We start from the raw sequence: 16,582 nt of genomic DNA, 5'->3' as shown, positions 1-16,582 counted from the left end.
CCAGGTCACCTGCTCTCCAGCTTAAATCCCTCTTGTGTTCTCATCACTTTGGGGTACGGTTTGAACTCCCCAGCGTGGCACCCAGGGGCCTCTGCCAAGGAAGCCCTGCTGGACACATGCAGCCCAACAGGTACCCTCCTCTCTCCAGCCTCACTACTTGCAGGTTCCTCCAAAACTAGCTGTTCTCTTACACCCCCTCCCCCCCCCGTGCCTTTGCACAGGCTGCGCCCTTCCACTTGGCGGTCATCACCCAGCCGCAACTCCGCCAGGTTCCCATCAACCATCCAAAGTCAGCTAGTCGTCACTGCCTTGGGAAAACCTTCCTGATTGCTGCCCCTCCAATGCTACGGTTGCAGCTTTTCCCCTGAGCTTCCACAGCTGTCTGTGTTTCCCCGGCCAAAGTGCTGATCCCATTGTCCTAGAATTGCCTGGTTACGTGACTGCCCAGTCCCCACACAGCTGGGAGCTCCCCAGGGGAGCTCGGGTCTGGTTCTTGGTTACAACCCCACACCCTGACTCGGCCCCATAGCTCACCGCTCTTCCTTAAAAGCCACTTTCTGGCCTTCTCCCCAACAGGGATCGGGCCACCCCGTTACACACACCGCTGCCCCCTGCATTCGCCCTGCCCTGCCCTGCCCCTTTGCATCATGCCTCTAAACACCCCCTCCAGTCCTGGCTCACAAGGGTGGAGCCGCCACTGTAGGCCCAGAGTCAAGTGCTGGCCACATCGCAGGTGCTCAAGTGCCTAGTTCATGCCAGGTGCTTAATAAATGTTCACCAAGAGAATCAATGAGAGGAGGAGTTCTGTCCATGCAAGCCTGGGAGCCTGAGAAGCTTGCCAGGAGAGTGGGCAGAGGGGCAGCATGTGCAAAGGCCCAGAGGCAGGAAAGCACCCAGCATCACATTTGGTCTGCTGTGGGCACAGTGTACAATTTCACAGGGGAAAGAGATAAGGGTGGCCGGGGTAGTTCATAAAGGACCGAAGTTCCAGGCTAAGGGGCTTGAATCAAAGGCTGGGGGGAGGGGTGTGGATGGGAGGTCCCTGAGCAGGGGAAGGCCGTGGTCAAGGTTTTCAATGGAGAGGTCATTATGGGGCCAGAATGACTCCCTGGAAGGGACAAGCAAGAGATGGTCTAGGAGAGACAAGCTGAGGCTTCCCATCTTCCCAGCGCCTTGAAACCCCCTGTGCTCCCAGGTTTCCTCCCATGACCCCTCTGCTCTCCCCGTGCCCCACTCTGTGTGGTCCAGAGCCCCGAGCCCCAGCTGCTGTGCCCTGCCCCACCCCCAAGACCCCGGGCCGGCCTCAGAAGCTTGCTCCTGGGAGCTTCCTGTCAAGGAACAGGCTCCCCAGGGTCCTGGCTCCAATTTGGGTTTCCACAGCCCTGCGGGGATGGGAAGGGCTGTTTCCATTGTGCCGGTGGGGCTGATCAGAGCGGGAGGGGGGCTGCTGTCTGTGCCCTGGTCAATAGGGGTGGGGGCGCTGCCCCCTCCCACCCCACTGCGAGCCACCCCCCGCAGTGGCCCTCCACCTCCCCGGGAGCCTCAGTGCCCCTACTGAGGAAACGGGTCATGACACTCCTCTCAGGGCTGAGAGAATGTTCTGCAAGCTCTACACACATGCCCTTCTCTACTCTCATTTCCCCTGGGGATCCCCAGCTCCTGTCCCCACAGGGAACGTCTTCTGCCATGAAATGACAACAATAATCGTCACTGAGCACTTCTTCCATGTCAGGTACCATTAGGTACTTTACAAGGATTTCTCCCTCAGCCTCCTAATGACCCTGTGAGGTAGATGCTGTGACCATTTAGAAATAAAACACACATTCAGAAAGATGCCTGAAACATAAATGAACAGCTTAGTGGCTTATTATAAAGCTCACGTGCAGGGCACCCAAGAAGCCCCCACCCACATCCCTTCTCAAGTGCAGTCCCCTCACATCCCCCAAAGTTCCCACCCTCCCGACTTCTGTGATAATCTCTTCCTTGTCTGGGGGCGGGACTAAGGCTCAGAGAGGTATGTAAGCTGCCCAAGGTCACGCAGCTGGCGAGGGCCGGGGGAACTGGAACCCTCTGCCATTTGCGGGCTGTGTGACCTTCAGCAAGTCCACTTCCTTTCTGGGCCTTTGTTCCTTCCTCTGTAAAACAGATTCAACTAAATCACAGCTGGGGTCCTGGGTCCTCTGAGGGGCAGTGTGGCAACTGACGAGTCAACGGTACAGATTCTGGAACAGGACAGTGTGGGAGGAAGCCCCAGAGACTGTTTCCAGACTGGGGGTGATAATAGTACCTCCACCATGTTGTTTGTGAAGATTAAATGAGTTAATACGTTGAAAGTCTTTAGAAGAGTGCCTGGCACCCAGTGAGGACTCTGCTTTAGCCATTGCGGTGGTTTTATTAGGTTCCCTAAGACCTAAAGAGCCTTTCCCCACATTCCAAAGACCCACCTGGAAATCTGGCCAAGCAGTGCCATCACCTGGGCTGGGGGCTGGGGAGTGCAGTGGCTCTGGGAGCCTCCTAGGATCCATAAGGGCTGCTCTGCTGACTGAACGCCGGCTGCTGAACCCCCACTGTGGCCTGGGCGCCCGGGATCTCTCTACACATGTCCTAGAGGCTGTAGGCAGAGAATCCCTGGCAGATGGTCAGCGCCTGTTCTCATGCTGTATCTCGAGACACCTGGGGACAGGCAGCCTGTGGTGCAGGTCAGACAGGGCTCAGGCCTGGGTGGAGGCCAGCAGACGGAGGGAGCCCTGAGCAGCAGGGCAGGGCGGGTGGGCAAAGGGAGGGTTAGGCTGGCCAGAGACCGGGGTGGGAAGCGCCTGGGGTGGACCCGTGGAGAGGGGTAAAGAGGCCCGAGAAGACCTACTGTTGGCCCTGCCAGACCAGGCCCTGCCCGCCCCTGCTGGTCTCTTACACCCCCTCCCAGGTATTGTCTAGAGCTACCACCTTCTCCATGTGCCTCAATTCCCACCTCAGGGCCTTTGCTCAGGCTGCTCCGTCTGCCTATGTGCCCTCAGCTGGAAAACTTCTGACCACTGTTCAGCTATCGCCTCCTCCCAGAAGCACCTCTCCCCCTACATACACCATGACCGCCATTCATTGTATCGTAGTAAGTCCACAAGTATAAGGCTACAGGGAAGCCCTCACCAGAGACAAGTAGTTCCTTCCCAGCATTCGTGTGCTCTTTTGTACAATGTCTATCTCCCCGGCCAGGGCAGGAACTATGTCAATCTTCCTCACCTCGCTCCCCAGCATCCAGCATGTGGCCTGGTGTAGAGTAAATGCTCAGGAAACACTGCTGAATGGAGCTGGGAGAGGGAAACAAGCTGCCAGCGCCACCACTGCAGGCAGGTCCGGGCAGTGTGGGCACACACCTGAGGGCAGGAGGGAGCGTGTGCACTGCCCAGAATGTGAGGCTACAGCCTCGCAGTGCAGATGAATGTGCATGCAAGATACACTTGCATGCAAAACCAAGCATGTACAAAAGTATGCCTGCGTGCAGATGATAAACATGGCATGTTCCACACATGTGAAAGTACATGAGGGGCAGGCATGCAGCTGTTTGTCATTTCCTGGGAGGGGGGCACAGAGATGTTCGCACCTGTTTGTAATCCTGCAGGTGGCAGGAGTATATGCATGTGTTCCCATGTGATGTATGTATTGTGCATGTGGATACACACTCCAGCAGACATGCCTCCTGAACTCCTGGCTCCTGTGGGTACAGTTCAGAGCATCTTGGGTGGTACTTCTGAAATAGCAGGGGAGCACCCCAAACTGGCAAAGGTGTGGGGAAAGGTCAAAGGTGGTAGTGGATGGCTGAAAATGTGAATATGTAACAATGTGTTTTTCAGTATGAGGGGCGTGGAGCCTACCCAAGCCAAGTTTCTCCCACTGAACCCCAGACTCTGAAACAGCTAGACTGTCCCCTCAAGGAGCATGACGCCATTGCTCAAAGCTCAGAGAAGGACCTAGATGGTGGGGAACCCCCACCAAGAAAATCCTATGGCCACAGAAATGAGGCAGGGACAAGGCAGGGTGCTTTGGACCCCAGAGCCAAATCCCTGGGCCTTCCCCCCATTAAAGACACCACTCGGACCCCTCACCAACTCCTACCCAGCCTCCAAAGCCACCCCACCCCAGGCCCCAGGAAGCCATCCCCACAGCCTCCAACCCACTCCCACCACACCCACTCCCTCCGTCCCACCCAAGTGCCAGGCGAGGCACTGGGCACTCGTGCAGCCGTGTGCGTCCGGAACGTCACCCCACTGGGGTGGTGGGCAGACCGGAGGGACAGAGGGAGCTCCCCAAAAGAGGCCTGCCCCTGCCTTTGAACTGCAGGCACTCACGGGCAGCCTGCTGGCACGCGGGGAGCAGAAAGCCCACCAAGCAAAACATCTCAACATGCACGTGTCCTTGGACAAGGCCCACTCCTCTCCCTTCCCACTTGAGTCTCCACAATGGACAAGGTTCGCCTGGATCATCTATGAGGTCTACCCCTCTCCCATTAGTGCGTGACTTTAGATCTCAAATGGTTCTCCAAGAATGGGGGATACAAACGTCATTGATGCAGGTTTTCTTGGGGCTACAGGGAGCGGTAACTGTCTTCTTTCATTAAGTACACCAAGCCTGTCCAGGACCCTGGAACAAGTGCCCAGCATGGTGCTACAGAGATAGGAAGGGCTCAGGATGCATTCTCTGTACACACCATTCATTCATTCATTCATACATTCAACACCAGGCGCCAAAGCTGTCTGCCTTCAAGGAGCCCACAACCCAGTGGGGAGAGAGGCTACGTAAGTCACAAAACCAAAAGGAGAAAAGCACTGGGAAACCATAACCGTCTCATCACTTCACACTTTGTAAAAGTCTTTCCAACAATGACAACTGTCTGACAAGGGGAGGATGGGGAACCTGGTGAGAAAGGAGCCCCCTGCCACTCTGGCAGAGGTCAGAGGCCCTTTTGTCAAAGACGTGGGAAAGGATTCCAGCTGGGTGCAGGGCGGTGAGGCAGGGCTTCTCCTCAACAGCTCTGGGATTCTAAGCAGGAGCCCCAGAACGCCGGGTTCAAATCCAACAAGGCCCTTGACGAGCTCTGTGGACTCAGGCAAGTTACTTAATCAGTCTGTGCCTCGATTTCCTCATCTGTAAAATGAGGCTAATGACAATGAGGATTAAATCCATGAACATTTATAAAGCCTATTATAACACGGCCTGACACGCAGCCAGAGTAAGGCACTGAGAGTCCCCTTTGTTAGATTCTAAATCCCAGATCAGATCACGCGAACACTCCAAGTGTCAAAGTTTCTGAGGCGGAAAGCTTCTCCATGCTAAGATTCTGAGATTGGAAGCGACAGGGATTCTTAGATCCCGTGATTTAATCATCTCATTATTTCCTAACAACAGCCCGGAGCCTCCCAAGGGAGGAGAGGACAGAGCTTGGTGTCACTTCATCTCCCAGGCGCTGCCAAGGGAGCCGCCACGGCAGCCGCCACACCTGGGCTCCCCGACATTTCCTCACCTGCTCGAAAGCCCCTGTCACACCATGCTGGACCACCTGCCCGCCCGCCTGCGCGGGGTTTAAGCATGTTTCAGTGGCGCAGACAGACAAGAAGTGCAAATAAACAAATAAACGAGCAAGTTTCAGATACTGGTCACAGCCAAGAGAAAAAATAAAAAGGGGCTGACAAGACTGAGAGGGACAGTGGGAAGTTATTCTAGAGCAGGTGGTCAGGGAAGTCCCTCTGAGGAGGTGACATTTAGTGGAAGCCTGTAAAACAAGAAGGTGCCGGCCGCGCAAACACTTAGGTGGGGGATGTGCAAAGGCCCTGGCAACAGGCTTTGTAAATTCGAGGTTCAGAAAGAAGCCAATGTGGATGGAGGTGGTGCAGCCAGGGGGATGAGGGGGTGGGCAGGGGAGCTGAGTTTGAGGGGTGGGCAAGCCCAGACCTGAAGGGCCTTGTAGGACTTCGGATTTTTGTTCTTCTCAATGCCTGGGGACAATGAGAAAAGTTTCAGCAATGGAATGACAAGGCAGAGCAGGGCTTTCAGGGTCCCCAGATCACGTGGATCATTCTGAAAACACCACGATAGTTTTCATAATCAAGGCAGAACCCAGGCCGGCAATCAACACGCCTTGCAGTTCTGTCACTGTGTGCTGAGCTCCTACCACACACCTGGCCAGGGCTAGCAGACGTCGCAGAGACTCTTGTTATCACTGCCAACTACCCATGAGAGTTTCATGGGGAATACCCCATTTTAAGCATCAAGAAACTGAGGTTCGGAGAGGAGAAGAATGTAACCGAAGTCACACAAACCATACACCACACTGTGCAAGCTGTAAAGTTCAATACACAAATGGGACTTGGTCCCTGGCCCCAGATCCACCATTGTGATGCTCTGTGGAACTACTCTGGTATTTTTAAGCCTCCTCTTCTCTGAGACACCTTCCCTGGGGACTCGTGTGGGCACCCATCAATACCGCCTTGGCTAGCGCTATACAGAGCTGCAGTCTTACACCCTTTTCCCTGTTGGCTTTAAAGCCCCAAAGGACTGCACTTCTATCTCGCATCGCTGTCCAACCTGGGCTAGGCATGCTGGGGATTGGATGGATGGAAGGACACACTGATGGACGAATGAACAGACAGACAGGTGAGCGGATGGACAATGGGTGGACTACTGAAGTGACTGACCAATAAACTAATGAATAAATGAAAGAGAAGATCTAGCAGGCCAATAAATGAATAACTAATGAATGGCAGAGGAACAAATGAAGGAAGGAACAACTCTTACTTTACAGAGAAGTGCATACCCAGGGAAGGGCTGGGGCCAGGCTACCTTCAGATCCAGTTCCCACCTCACCCACACACCAGCCTCCTCTCCCCCTGGGCCATTTGCCTCCATTCCTCAAGAAGTCAGGTGGCCTATCCCCCTCAGCCCCTGGGACAGACCTACGTCTCCAAGTGTTAGCCACTACAGTGTCCACCGGCACGACCAGCACTCACAGCTCTCCTGAGCCCGGTGGAGCTTGGCAGGAGGTAAGTGGTTCACTATTCCTCTGAGTGTCTCACGGAGGAAGGGATACAAAAAACCAGGGCTCTGGCCCTCGCTGGACCTTAAGTCACCAGGTGACTTCAAACCAGTGGCTTCCCCCCTCTGAGCCCAGATGACTTCTCTGGGCCTTTTCAGCTCTGACAGTCTATAGGGGGTGGGGCTCTGGATTTTTACAGCCGCTGGGAGAGCAGAAGTCGAGAGATAAAAAACTAGAAGGTGGGGAACAGTCCTGTCCAGGAGCACCAAACTCCAGCTAGGAGAAGGCCCCCCAGACAAGGGGCCTGGAAGCTTGGGCTGAAGCCTTCCTCTGCTGTGTTCAACTTCTCCAAGCCTCAGTTTCCTAAATTTTAAGATGGGGTGCAGTAGTCCCACCTTGACAAGTTCATTCCAACACAGTTCCTGTGACAGCCTGATGTGATAACAACCATGCACTACACTGTACAAACTGTACAGTTCCATTCACTCATGAAGGATTATTACGGTAGAAGGGGAAGGGGGGACGGAGGGGAAGGAGGACATGCTGTCCCATTCTAATCTAGTTCTTTCCAAAATGACCCTCTCAGGGATCAGGGCTACAGAACAGTGGAGAGAGCCCAGAAGTGGGAGGCTGAACACCTGGGTCCCTGATTCAGCTACCCTAATGGGCAATGTGACTTTGGGCAAGTCACTTCCCTTCTCTGGACTTCAGTTTCTTCATCTGAAAAATGCCTGGCGTGGTACCTCTGGCATGCCATGTTCTACAGCCCTGAACCTCTGTACCCTAACCTTCAACTCCCCCAACTCTGCCCTCGGGGAGCTCATACTGGCCGGTGGGGCCACGACACAGACCACGAGTAAGACTAGAGGGGTCTCTCCTCCAGGAGTCCCTAGGGCAGGGGCCAAAAGGGCTCAGGGTCCTCCCAGGACAGATGCCTTCCCAAGAGAGGAAAGACCAGGCCCAACAGGCCCTGGTGCCTTGGACAGCGCCAGCCACCTCAGACCTGGCCTTCAGACCCTCTGCAGCATGAAAAGCCAGCAGGCCCTAACCTGTCTAGCAAGATATCTCAGGAACTACACTGCCTCCAACAGAGGAGCCCTCCAGGGTGCTGGTACGGGTGGCAGAAGGGGGTAGGAGCCACCACAGGGGAGAGTCTCATATGACCCCCACTAACGAACCAGAGGAGGCCCCCTCCCACCAGACCAGCTCTCAGACAGCACCCACTGGGGCTGCCAGCTTGCACCCAGCCAAGAGCCCACCCCTGGGGGCATTCGCCACCAGATGCCACCCTCTGCAGCCAGGAGGCCCACCGGGTTGGGGAAGGGGCTCTCCAACTGCCAACCAAGCACACTTGCCAGAGGGCTCGGGGAGCCACTCTGGCACCTAGGGCCGCCCCCTTCCCCCGCCCGGCCACCCATGAAGGAGACAGGCCCACTCTCCACACACTGCTGGAGGGCAGGGTGAGAGACAGCAGGTTTATTTCCTCCTGCCAGAAGTCTCACTTGGAAACCCTGGGCCCACTCCGAGCCCCTAGTGCCAGCCCTCTCCCTCAAATCTGAGAATATAGTTCCTTATAATACCATTTTTATGGACCCTCTTCCAAAAGACATTTCCTGGTCCCCTCAAACCCCCATCCCCAACCCTGCACATGCCTCCCGCAGCTCTGAGGAAACCGGCAGTTAACTTTTTCCCAAAATTCCTGCAAAGGCGACTGGCTGGGGGGAGAAATGGACCCCGAGATCCGTTCGCGGCATTTCACAGCCTTCCAAAAAAAAGAGAGACAGACAGAGAGAGAGAGAGAGAGCTTTAAAAAAAAGAAGAAGAAAAGAAAACTTTCGGAGTTAACTTTAAATTCCCAGCCCTACCCCCCCAAATCGCCCAGCGGCTTCCTTTTTTTTTCTTTAAAGTGCAATTGCATTGTGTCTCACCTCCCCGAAAGGCTCGCGGCTCTCGCCAAAGAAAAGGAAAAAAAGCCAACCCTTCGGGTGCCCCCTCTGCTTCCAGCCGCCTCTCCCACATTCTCAGACAGTTTTATTAAAATTTTCAGACAAAAGAAAAACAAAAATGGCAGCCTGGCTTATTTTTAAAACAGGACAGGGACGCCATATTCTGCAGATCTGCAAAAAAAGGGAGAAATCCGGCACTGGCCGCTCCACCGGGCCGGCTGCAAAGTGCGCGAACCGCGCCGTTTGCAATCCGTTTATTTGCATTAAGTCCCATGAATCATTGTTTACCGGAGAATTGCAGCAGGTTTGAATAGCCCGGCTTAAGAAAACACACACACACACACACACACGCACGCACACACACACTCGAAACAGACCCAGACACGCCGCCGGAGACACTTCCTACCCCGCGCGCCGCCGCCGCTCCGGGCCCGGCCGCGGGCGCAGGCAGCCCCGGGCCTCGGAGCACCCGGCCCGCGCTGACAGCGCCCGCGTCCCGGCCCGCACCCCAGCCCGCAACTCCGCGCAACTTTCCCGCGGGCGGGCGCTCGGGCGGGCGCCCGCCGCCACCGAGCCCGCTCCCCCCGCGCCCCGGGCCCGCACGGACCTGGCTGTGCTGGCGGCGGCTCCGGGACGCGGCCGCAGCCCCGCGCCCGGCGGCCCGAGCAGGGCCGGGCTGGGGCTCCGGCTCCGGGCTCCGGCTAGGTGCGGAGCCGCGCGCAAACCTTCCGGGTCGCCTGCTGTTCACTTCTGGGTTCTGCAAGCGCCGAGGCGGCGGCGGCGGCGGGAGGCTGGGTCTGCAGCGCCGCGCGGCCCCCCGTGCGCTCGGCGAGCCCCCGCGCCAGGCGCCCGGCTCCGGGGGGGCCGCGTCGGGCCCCCGCCTCTCCGACTGCGCAGCCCGTCCGGCCCCGGGGGCTCCCGCGAGTGGGCAGCGCCGGGCGCGGGCTACGGCGCGCGAAGGGAGGGGGCCGGGCAGGGGGCGGGGGCGGGCCGCGCGCTGGGGGCCCCGCTCGGGCCCCGGGGCCTCGTCTCGCGCTCGCAGCCGCCGCAGCCGCCGCCTCGCAAAGTTGCGCGGCGCCCACCGTCCGCGCCGCGCCGGAGGCAGAGCCACAAAGGAACTCCTCGCCCCCCTCCGCCCGCCCGAGCCACGCGGGGAGGGCACCGGCGCCCGGCCCTAGGCCAGCCCCTTCCCCAGCGCGGGGGCTCCCGGGGCCCCGGCGGCCGCGGCCATTGTCCCGCCCTGGCTGGGCCGCCGACTCGCCGCCCCCTCCCCGGTGATGGCGGGCTGGGGACCTGGGCCTGGCGGGCCTTGGCCCTGATCAGGGCAACCCTGCGCGGGGCCAGGCTGCCCGTGGGGGTCTCCTTCGCAGACGCAGGCAGGAGAGGACCCTCCAAATGGGCCCCCACACCTGAGAACCAACGATCGTGCTCAAAATCCAGGCTCAGATTTTTTTTTTTAGACGAAGACTTGGGGATTGGGGGTCAGAAGTTTGGACAGGACAGGCCACCCCTCCCTCGGTAGGCTTCAGCCCTCCCTGGCTCTAGGCCTGAGCCCCCAAACGGTGGGACCACCCGAGGCTGTCAGCGGCTCTTCTGCAGAATCTATCAGAGGTGGCACCGGCTGTCCCCAGCTCCAGACCTCAGAGCCATCAGTGTGTGACTCCTCCTCCCTCCTCACCCTCCCCAGCCAATCAGTCACCAAGTCCTCCGGATTCGGCCTCCCGGGCTGTGTCAGCTTCCAAACTTCACTTTCTACCTGAGCTAGCCAATCCCTGGGTCCTTTCCCCAGCTCAGACTTCTGACACTCACTGCCACCCAGCCTCTGGGCCATGATGAATCAAGGCCGGCCCTGCCCTCAGGGAGCACGCAGTCCCCTGGGAAAGGACACGCACATAAACAGTCACCTGCCACCGTTTGCTATCCTCTAGCAAGCATTTCCCAGTTTATAAATAGTGTTGAGAACCTGCTCTCAGATGCTCTGCCGGTTGACTGAAAACAGCTATGAACAGTTGGACAATGTGCCTGTCCTCATGGCGCTTCCAGTCTAGCACAGATGCCAAGGCTGTGAGCAGCTGGAGGACACAACACACAAAAGCCATTTGTCTTCAAGCCCAAATCCCAGGCACAGTGCCTGGCACAGAGCCTGGCACAGAGCAGAGCACAATACACATATGTGGCATGGATTAGTTGGAACTACGAAGCATGGGGACAATGCAGGTGAGGCCCCTCTTTTTCTCAGGGAGGTGAAAGTCTTCAGAAATTCTTGGATCTGGTGGGAGCCACTGGGAAAGAAAGGAGGGACTTCCAATTTCCAGAAAAATGAGGGTAATACATATCAACCCATTGTTGGGAAGTTCAGTGACATGATACATTAAAAAATGGAGAGAAGAGACAACCTCTCAGGCAGAAGAATTCGAAATAATTTATGTAGATAGTCAAGGAGTTGGAGCGTAACTCTCCACTCCCTAAGTGTGAGATTTGCATTGCAACTTCCAAAGTGTGCCGTATGAAAAAAGAGGGGGAAAAGTAACTCCACAGTGGAAAAGCTAAACAACTACGGCCTCAGCCAGGTGATCAAGGCCAACATAAACAGTCACATACCATGATCACAGTATGTATGCTTGATATGAGATGAAAATGACACTTCACTTCTTTGGACTTCCTCCCAATAACCTCTAATCCCAGTCTTGTCTTGAGAAAAACACCAGACAAATTTGAATAGTGGAGTATCCTGACACTATTCCACTAGCACTCCTCAAAACTGTCAAGGTCTCAAAAACAAAGAAGTTTTGAGAAACTGTCACTGCCCGGAGGAGCCTAAAGAGACATAACAAATAAACGTAATGTGGTGTCCTAGGTAGGATCCTGGGACAGAAAAAAGATTGAAAACTGAGGAAATCTTAACAAACTATGGAATTCCATTAATAATGAATTAATGAAAGTATTCATTAGTAAATAAGTATAAAATATTATAATATATATACTAACAAAAGATGTTACTAATAGGGAAAACTGAGCGGTGGGGTGGGTGAGGGGGCGGAGGTGTATGGAAACTCCCTGTTGTACCTTCCCAGTTTTTCTGTAACTCTAAAACTGTTCTAAAAACAAAAACCAACAAGAAAGAAATCCTTCAAAAATGTACCAACCCCTGTCATTGCTGATGTCATTGTTAGACAATGAAATAATGCTTGATGTGGCACCTAATATATTGTAAAGGGCCCAACTCATGTTACTATGTTGTTGTTATCACCATCATTGTAATTCTAGGCACTTAGAATAGCACATGCAAAGGCACCGAGTTTAGGGTAGAAAGGGAGATGAGACAGAATCCCGAAGGCTTTGACAGCTGAGATGAGGTCTTGGTAGAGGAATCCTGAGGGGAGGGTAACGTGACCTGGCCCATCCGCCACACCAGCCTCCAGTCTAAATGCCTGGGAAGCTGCTCTAGCCAGACAAAGTAAGCCGCCTTCTCAGGCCTTGCCGTCTCCCTTCCGGGGCCTTTGAACATGCTGTTTCCTCTGCCTGGAACACCCTCCCTTGTCCTTTCATCCCACCTTTCCGGGTCACCTTCAAGTCATCTTTCAGATCTTAACTTAGATGCTCTCTAAACTGTCTTCCCAGACTAGCCCAAGATGCTTTTAATATGGTCTGAATGGAGGCAGTGTGGGCTGAGATGCCGGAAGCCAGAGACGCACTGACTGAGCTCATCTCTTTGCCACAGGCACCCCGATTCCTCTCCTCAAATCCAGCCACGCCAGATGCTGCCCCTTCCCTGAACACATTCTGTGTCTCCAAGCCTCCGTTCATGCTCTTCCCTTTGCTGGGGATCCTTAGTCCTTTTTGCTGCCTCTCTTAGCCCTGGCAAACACCTAGTGTACTTATTAAGGCTCAGCTTAATCATCTCCTCCTCTGTGAAGCCATTCCATGTCCTCACATGGGAAGAGACACTTTCCTCTGATCCCCAAGAGCGCCTGTTCCCCTGACCACGCTGCTGGCATGGTGCATTAGAGTCAGTGTTTGGTGGCTCAGTTGGCCCTGACCAAGTGTGGCTCAGTTGATTGGGTGTCATTATGCAAAGTGAAAGGTCACCGGGTTGATTCCCAGTCAGGGCACATGTCTGAGTTGTGGGTTCAGTCCCCATTCAGGCGTGTGGTCAGGAGGGCATACGACAGGCAACTGATTGGTGTTTCTCTCCCTCTTTTTCTTCCTCGCTTCCCCTCTCTCTAAAAATAAATAAATAAAATCTTTAAAAAAAATAAGTGCTCAGTGGATGAATAAATGCTGGGGTAGACAGCAAGCCCGCTCTCATTCTCTCCACTTCTTCACATCTTCCTAATTCTCTCCCAGGAAGCCCTCCATGACTGTTCCAACGCACTGTCTTCCTCCCTCTTCTTTAACTTTTACAATTTAGCCCCTGATTATATTCTATCGTGTCAATTGGTACTTGTCCCTTGGATTATAGTAAATTCCTTGGGGAAGGAACTGTGTTATATATGTTCTGGGTTTTTTCCTTTCACTCATTCAACAAGTAATTACAAAGCACCTACTTCTATGTTGCAGTTAGGGTCTCAGGCTCTGGAGAGGCAGTGAATAAGATACAGGCCCTGCTCTGACAGAGCTTTAGTTAAGATAAACAATTAGTCAGGATGAACTAGACCATGCTGCAGTAACAAAGAACTCTGAAACCTCAGTGACATAACACAAGAGTGGTTTATATCTCACTTGTGCCATACACCCATCGTGTCCTCTGCTCTAGTCACCCAGACACCTAGGCTCAGGAGTCCTTACCATCTTGAAGCCACACTCACTGGAACGTGGGGCTTTCTTAGTTACCACAGCAAGAGAAGAGAAACTGGGGACTTGTGCATGGATTTTACATTGCTTCAGTCGGAACGGGACACTCATCACTTCTCCTCATCATGTTAGCCAAGACTAGTCACGTGATCCTGCCCAACTGCAAGGGAAGCTGGGAAGTACCGTGTTCCTCTAGGAGAGGAAGAGAGGTAGACATTGGGGAGCTCTCCCCAGTCTGTTCCAGGAGACAGAATTTAACAAATAATCAAGTGATTGTGTAATAAAGTCTCATAAGAGCTACAAAGGACAGGTTTGAGGTGTCTCGGAGTAGGTAAGTGAAGATTAAAGAGAACAGCCAAGAAGAAGGGATGTTTAAACTGAGACCAGGGAAGAGATGAGAGAAGAGTGTTTCTGGCAGAAAGAACAGCGTGTGCAGTTTCTGAGGCAAGGAGGAGCTTGCGGTATCGAAGAGCCAGAAAGGATAAAGGGGCTGAAGTGGAATGAGGGGGGACCACAAAATGACACTGAGGTCTAGACATCCTAGGTGGGCCCTGGCAAGGGGTTAGGATTTTTAGCATAAGAGCAATAGGAAGTCATGGGGAGGTGGGCATTAAGCAAAGAAATGATACCGTCAGAATTCTTTTCAAAAGGTCCGTGAGGCTGCAGGAGAAAGAGTGGACTGGAGTGGGGGTAAAGCAGGAAAGCCAGCAGGGAGACATTCGTCCCAGATGAACGATGGCGATGGCCTGGACTAAGGTGGCACCAGCAGGGGTGGAAAGAAATGGACAAATGTGGGGCATTTGGAGGCTTCAGTGTCACCAGGACTTAGTGACTGATAGATGCGGGGAGTGAGAAAGCAGGTGCCCAGGACATTCCCAGGTTCTGCAGCTCCCACTGTGGCGAACATAAGGCTGGCCTCGTAGCATTGCTCCTGCAGCCTGTTCACAGAGGGACCTTGATGCCCAGAGATTTCCATCTTCTCCTGGCCCTCTCTCCAAACTCACTGTCTCCTTAGCCCTCAAACTGGAGTGTCCCTCCCGTTGGAACTGAAACAACCTTGAGCTTCAATACATGCACTTTGTAAATGAACCCCCACAGGAGCCCTGAGAGGGAGGCTGGCAGGGACGGTAGCCCCCATTTCACAGGTGGGAAAACTGAGGGGGAAATGGTTGGCTAAGTCCTAGGGCCAGGCCTCCAACTAAGGTACTCCAACTCCTGGCCCAGAACTGCTTGTACTCCTGTGCTCGGTACACGGCGGGTGCTATGTAGCATCAGCTGAGTGAACGAAGGGGGACCGCGTGAATTCTCTGTCCGTGCACCCCCCTTCACCCTTGCTCATTGTGTTTTCCTCAAGAAGGTCTTAGAGTTTAGAGTTAACAGATTAGGTTTAGGGGTCCAATGGAGCTCCGTTTGAACTCTGGCGTTGTCACTTATAGGCTAATGATTTTAGGCAATCCTCTCCCTCTTTCTGGTCCTCAAGTTTTCTCATGTGCAAATTGACCATAATACCTACTCCACAGCGGGAATATTAAATAAGATCGTGTATGGGCTAGGCTGCTGCGTGATGGGTACCGGTACTTCAGGAACCTACTCCCACCTCACCTCCCCTCCCCTGAAAAATCTTCCCTGAGAACACCTGCCCAAATTTCCCCACTTCCAATGGCAACTTTTGAAGCCCTTCTCATTTGTGCCATCCAAGTTATAACACAGAGGAAAAGTGTCATTTAAATCCCAAACTGACCACTCTGTCTCCCTAAGATGGTGGCATGATTCATGTCAGTGTGAAACCAAATCTATCTGTGCTCTCCATTCCATTTTGGGGATAGGGGATGCGAATAGAAAAACTTCTACCGCCTTCTCTGGGAATATTGAGTATTTGACACTAGGAGTAGACAGTGGGAGCTGGAAGTGATCAGGACTTTGTAAGTCACTGGGTTTCTTAGAAATATCGTTGAATTTCTACAAAACGTGAGGTAGGAAATTCCAATCAATGTTTACTTAAATCTCAAAGGACTAGGAATCTGGATTTTAAGTACGAAGACTGTTGTGACTGATTAGCAATGTCTGCCATGGAGAGTGACGGCTGGTAACCAAGGCCAGCCTTATTCAGGGGCTCCTGGCTCTGCAACCTAGCTTAGTGTTTGCTTAACCAGAGGGCCAAGACTATGCCTTAGTCATCTTCTGTGTCTCTACCATTAGTAGTGGGCTGGGGGTCTTAGGGTGTGAGGAGGTGGCAGAGGGACGTGCAGGGGAGCGGAGCAGAGCCAGCAGCAAATCAGAGTCCCAGACAGGCAGGGCGGGACGTGAGGATCCAGGTCCTGACTCTATGAAATAACCTCAGGACCTAGGGTCAGTCATGTTGCAGCTCCAGGCCTCAATTTCTTCAGCTGTGAAATAAGCCAATGGTACCCCGTGGCAAGTTATACGTGAAAAGCATGAGTGTCTTGAGATCAGACACGCAGGGTTCAAATACTGGCTCCCACTAACTTTAAAACTTGAGGGCATCTCAGTCTTCTCACTTACAAAATGAGGATAATAATGATTTCGCAGAGCAGTAAGTCAGGATTAGAAATTGTATACACCGCCATTTACTAAGCATTTCCTGTAAGTAAGTCCATTTGCTGGGCTTTTTACGAGCATGACCTCACCTGGAGAAGGTACGGTGCCCAGCACAGTGCCCAGAATCCGGCCGGTGCTCAGGGAGTGTCCATTCCTCTTTTCCTATAGGTCCTAAGGAGTTCGTGGGTGGGAAGGGCTCTGCCATCCACAAATCACCCTCAGAAAGGGATGGCAGTAACTATTTACAAGGATCCTCTAG

General features: G+C 54.0%; 1 protein-coding gene across 1 annotated transcript in view; it reads right to left on the bottom strand.

Moving 5' to 3' along the window:
* The window catches only part of ZNF362 (zinc finger protein 362), a 38,774-nt gene extending 29,139 nt beyond the window's left edge, over positions 1 to 9,635 (bottom strand). Inside the window, exon 1 of the mRNA XM_054571938.1 lies at positions 9,578 to 9,635. The gene's annotated coding sequence lies outside the window, so the exon portion shown is untranslated. The remainder of the gene's footprint in view (positions 1 to 9,577) is intronic.
* Positions 9,636 to 16,582: the final 6,947 nt, after the last annotated feature.

The sequence above is a fragment of the Pteronotus mesoamericanus genome, unplaced genomic scaffold (assembly GCF_021234165.1).
Source record: "Pteronotus mesoamericanus isolate MK-2021 breed Mesoamerican mustached bat unplaced genomic scaffold, CSHL_Meso_final contig_221, whole genome shotgun sequence".
Lineage (NCBI taxonomy): Eukaryota > Metazoa > Chordata > Mammalia > Chiroptera > Mormoopidae > Pteronotus > Pteronotus mesoamericanus.
The sequence above is the reverse complement of the archived record's forward strand: the minus strand, read 5'-3'. Positions and strand labels throughout refer to the sequence as shown.